This window comes from Bemisia tabaci, chromosome 3 (assembly GCF_918797505.1).
Source record: "Bemisia tabaci chromosome 3, PGI_BMITA_v3".
NCBI classification, from domain to species: Eukaryota; Metazoa; Arthropoda; class Insecta; order Hemiptera; family Aleyrodidae; genus Bemisia; species Bemisia tabaci.
The window spans coordinates 12,701,994-12,707,900 of NC_092795.1; positions in this window are offsets into that span (position 1 = coordinate 12,701,994).

A 5,907-nucleotide genomic window follows, 5' to 3' on the forward strand; every position below is an offset into this window, starting at 1 on the left:
ACATCTTTGAACAGGGTTAGGTTCAAAGACATAAAGACGGAGCGCTCGTATCTAAAAGCACGGGGAAAAAGTGAAGCTAGGTTCGGCGCTGCGCGCTTGTGTGAGTGTGTAAATGAGCGCGGGAATCCATGGCGGCAAACGGAAATTTGATTTGAACTTGTCCTCTTGATTTTTGCACATTTCTTCTTGGAAACGTATTTTAAATTCCTAAAACGAATATACTAAGAAAGTTCGGTCTGCGTCCTAATATAATACACCTACTTTTGCTCGGTAACAGGCAGTAATCTCAGATAAAGTTAGTTTTTCTTCTGCTCATGGTGGTTCTGCAGGTTCAAACAGGCCGTTACAGTTCTAGATCAACGTTACTCCCAAATGAAATTAATCGGTCGACGACGGACTGAAACTAACCTAAAGTTAAAAAAATATGAGTGTGTACCTGAATTTGGGCAAAAATCAACCTAAAATACTTTGTTTCTGCAATTTTATTTATTAGTTCCCGCCCTACATTTGAATTCAAACTTGTCCCGATTTCGCCGCCAATCCTCTAGCCAATAGTAGAGGTGATTGAAAAGAAGCTCTAGAAGCTTCATTTTTTGCTTTTAGTGCTCCGTCTTTATGTCTTTGGTTAGGTTATCCTTGTTATCTTTATTGATTTGGGCATTGGCTGTGATTGGTTGGTTGTCGGTCCAGGGAGCGGTGAGGTAACCATGACAACGGGGGATGAAGCACGGTAAACAACATGACGCAATTAAATAATAACACTTTCATTTATCTCATAGCTAGCTCATTAAAAAATAGTAAATATGATTTAAGCCTCGACTTCTTTGCTCTCCGGTAAGTAAGCATATCTCTCACGCGAGTGTCGCACTCGTGAGATCAAATTGCATGAGGTGTTCCTTTTTCCTGAAGCGGAAAATCCTTGCTAATTTCAAGCTTACCAATGTTCCTTCTGTTTGAAGCATCATTATTTGCTCTGAAATTGGTTTTCTGGGATTTTCTGAGGTATCCTCAGAGAGAGTTATGCGTCTTTCTTTCTCCCCCTCTCTTTTTTTCTACAATAGCGGGCACTTTTTTTTTTTAAAATCCAGTATGGCGTTTTTTTGGAAAGAACTACAACGGCTATCAAAGAACGGGGGAGGGGAAGAAGAGGGGAAAACGTGCATTTTTCACATAGGCACGACCGGACTTACAGTGGCGCATGCTGCTGTGCTAAGGAAGAACGCCGTATGAACATTCGAGAGTTGCCAAATTTCCTCCGATAAAATGTTTATTTTTGAGGAATGTTATGAATATTTTTCCTTGAAATTTTTAGGAACTTTAGATGACATTGCGAACAAAATTATCTAAAAAGTTGGAAGGAAATTATTCCTTAGTTTACCAGGAAAGCCTTGTTTTATTAGGGGAAATTTGGCAACGCCTGAAGGTTCATGCGGCGTTCTTCCTTACCACGGCAGCATCAGGAGTGGCTGCACCAGGCGCAATCACAACAAGTGCGCGAAAATGGGAGCAGTGTCATCGATGAAATCTGAGTTTGTTCGTATTGTAAACACATGGTAATAAAATCAGGAGTGCCGCATCAGTTTAAAGACGTACAATTGCTCCTCCTTGCCCGAGAGGGTCGGTGGCCGTGGAAGTTCATTTGGACTTGGAGCGAATATTTCAACCCCCTCGCAAATCAAATTGCATACTCGACGAGATGAAGGAGCTTAGAATGATTGCACTGATTGGCGGCCGAGTAGCTGAGGTAAGCTGCAGTGCTAAGGAAAAACGTCGTATGAGCCTCCAGGCGCTGCCAAAGTTCCTTTAGTAAATTACGAATTTTCGGGAAAATTTGTAAATATTTTTCTTCCAAGTTTTCTGATAATTTTGCTTACAATTTCAATAAAGTCCCTGAAAATTTCAAGGGCAAGTATCCATGGCTTTCCTCAAAAATAAAAATTTAGTCGAAGGAAATTTGGTAACGCTCGAATGTTCATCGGCGTTTTTCCTTAGCACGGCAGTAAGGGTGTCTCACAGCTTGTCCCTTTGACCTGGCCCAGGTCACCTGGGTCAGAACTCAGACGTCCGCTACTATATCAATTCATTGTTTGAATGCGAATAAACTTCTCTCCTCGAATGAAATGAGCATTTATTTTCCGTATCTTTATTCTACCCTTATTAATTTTCTTAATATTAAAAATCATTTTTCTGGTGGTGTGGAGGGGGGGGAGAGGTTGGTGGCAGTCATGGGGCCTGGACCTTAAAACTGGTATCAGGGCCCGAGATGGGATGTGACGGACCTGTCGCGATGTGCTGAGCTTGATTTGTAGAGTATGTCTGAGAGTCTTTGAGATGTCATTTCAGATCCTCGCAGTAAAGCCCGCCGCGTCGCACTGTGAAAGGAGCCTTTCAGAGAGGTTGCATTCGAAATTTTCGACTAAAACTGCTTTCAATATTAATTTCCTCATTTTATAAATTGTATGAGATGCTTATTAAAGACAATTTTACGAGAGAGTCAATGAAACCACTTATAAACCCTCTGCGCTCCGTATTAACATCGATGAGAGCCTTTAATATTTCCTTATTTTGTATGACTAATCTCATTGACTCGCCCTAGGGGGCGCCGCACAGCGGATCGATTCAATGGAAGAGGCTAGACAAAATTTGGAAACTTTAAAAGCTCATAACTCTGTTTACACAAAATTTTGAGGTTCTAAAAGTGGTTCCATTCGTTTCCTCGTTAAATTTTCTCGTTGAAGCACCCCTTGAAATTTAAAATGTGACAAAATCAAAATTTGAAGTTTTAGTCAAAAATTTAATATCGTGCCTCTCTGCTTGACTCGATCCACTGTGTGCCGCTAGTAAGTCGCCGATTCGGTTAGTGTCTGAAGTCAAAACGCCTGCACATCCGGGCGTATGCAACACAGGCATCCACAGAGCCCGAATAGTTGTGCCAAGGCGCCAGGCGTTATAATGCTATTCGTTAAATATGGATAGAACGTCCAGCGATCTGGATGGCTAAGACAAGTACTTAAACCGGTATTTCAAAATTCGCCATGAGAATGGCAAAGTCTTTTTATTTATTCATTTATAATTTACTATATTTTTCTTATCTTCAATTTTTTCTGCATTTTTAGTGCCGAAGCACCGCGCAAGGCAACAATTAGGGGAGAGACGGGCAACGTGGAAAGGGCGGGCAAAGTGGAATTTGGCCATTTCAAAAATTCTGTTCGTCCTGTGGCAACTCCGCTGGTTGAAATTGGAACTAGAGAGGGTGCCAGGTGCCTATCTCTCAGAAACTGTTTCTATGCAAGAAACACTAACATAACCGATAAAAAATCACGCCAGTAAAAACCGGTCCTTCGCAAATTGTTTTCGCACCCGTCGAAAATAATGGAGCCGCCGGCAAAGTGGAATGTGTACATTTTAAAAATTCTATCCGTTATATGGTGCTTAAAATTGCAACTAAATAAATAAATTGAAATAGAGAGGGTACTCATCGATTAGAAGCTGTTTCGATGCGATAAGGAAAACATTAAACAATAATGAATCACAAAAGTAACTAGCCAACCCTCGGCAGATTTGTTTCGCGCTCGTGAGAACATATATTGCAATAAGTTTCAGTAAATACGCTCCAGCCAGAAGTGTATTCAGCAAATGAGTAGTTTTCATAGGAGGATTGAAAAAAAAAACAAATGGTAGGAAATAAAACATAATAATAAGAACTTTGCAAAACGATAATCCGGGTATCGGAACTTGGCTCGTTTGAAAACGCCTTCAAATGCGGCGTGATACCTCACGCATTCCGGAGAGTTCAAATAGTTGTATCATTGCGCCGTAAGAATGTGATGTAAGATTACAAATTACAAATAAACAGAATGTTCTAAAGTACTTCAAACAATTTTTTTGGAGCGCATCAGGGCCAGATTAAGGGGGTGGCCACATGGCGGCTAATTTTGCAATTTTTTTAAATGTAGGTATAAAAAAAAATCGGATTTAGAAAAAAAAAATTACAAACGAGAAAAGGCTGCAAAATCGCTCATTTCCTGAGGGTATAGTAATTTCTAATTTTGTCGTCTTTCAGTGATACAAGAGACAGCACCTTTAATTAGTCGAGTTAAGAGAAAAACCAAACACACAATTTGGCCTGGAACGGCGCGACTTAGGGAGAAATGATGACGAGGACTTGAGATGAAAAGGAGAAGCTCTCGGCGCGGCAATCGGCAAGTAACACACATTAGCGCCTACAAGACTGCACGAATACTTCACGCATTGCATCAAACACAATGCGGTTATTGTGGTCAGCGTGAAACGGATAGCGCCTACAAGACTGCGTGAATACTTCACGCATTGCGCCAAACACAGTGCGGTTGGCGCGGCGAGGCGGCGGAAGTTAAAATCATTAAACCAAATTTTGCGTTTGTTCTTTCATAATTTTTTCGTTCATTTCTTATGAATGAAAGACCTTGTCCATTAGAGATAGGTTTACAAAACTTAACTGTTGCTAGTAGTGTTGACAGGGCATCCCCAAAAAATGTGTTCAACACGAGTAAACGCGCCTTATGCACCCCTCCCCCGCTGGCACGTTCACTTGATGGTTTTTCGATGTTTCAGTACGAATGAGAAGGGGGCGGCAAAATACAGGAGGCCCATGGGCGGCAAGTAGGAAAATCTGGCCCTGGAGCGCAGTGAAAAAAAGCTCCCCCTAACTGTCGATGCCCCACATTTATTCCCCCCAATGCCCCCCAAATGCCCCCCGTGGCCCCCCCGTGGTCCCCCCGTACCCCCAGGTATGAATAAACTCTAAATTGTATAACACTGTAAACTAGGATAATTCTGTGTGTCTTATTGTTTACCCGGCCAATTCCTGCCTTGGCCCGGCCTGGGACACCTGGAATAAATAATCTGTAAAAGACCCTGTCCCAGTGTCCAAACTCACAATAAGGCTGTACTCAACCCACCAATTAGCATAATTATTCATAATCTCTATATTACTCTGTAAATTTCTTAATATTGTAAAATAGGTGATATTCTGAATAAAATCTAGAAAAAAAAATAATAATTATAATAAAAAACTGTCTATGCCCAATTGGACGTATTTCTATCAAACGGAACTATGTTCATTGTGACGTGAGACCTGCAATGCATATATTATTATAGGCCTCAGGGCTCATGTTTTAATGCACATAGTTCCGTTTGACAGAAATACGTCCAATTGGCTGAAGATCAACATAACGACGGTGAAACTACCAAACCATGTATCTCGGTTTGCGACGTCGCAGACTTCCTGTCATACTTTATTTTTTAAATGAAAAACTACTTAACATCCAGTCTTGAAAATTTCTGTGATTTTTCCTCTTTGTGCGGAAAAAATTCCGCGAAAATTTCAAGGAATGATATTGATTTGGTCTACTTCAAAAACATAAAATGTGAGCGTAGATTTTTAAACACCGCAAACGAGATACGTGGTTTGGTAGTTTCACTGTCGATAAAGAACTATTAGCAGAAACAGTATTGGAGGAATTCCATTGCAAACTACTCGTTTCGGGGTGATAACGGGAGATCGATCTCCGTCTTTGAAAGTACAATCTGAAGCAATTGGAAAGGAAATCAATTGAAATAGGTTCTGATGCTTCGTGAAGGTTTCGCGTGCGGTACGGAGGGTGTGACGTTAGCGTTAGCCTGGTAACCGCGCCGGTAAGCAAGTGAACATTGAAAATGGCAAATTACTCGTCCACTTACATCCCACGCTCAAGGCTTGTTTGCTTGCGTGAATAATGTCAAAACTTGTCTGTCATTGGTCATCGGTGATGCAGTGATGTTACACAGCCGCCATATCTCATCAGCGGACCGACAAATCTGCCGTGATAGCGAAGAGAGCAGTAAGGGTCAAATTTCCGAAATCGAGTTTCCATCAAAATTCGTCTA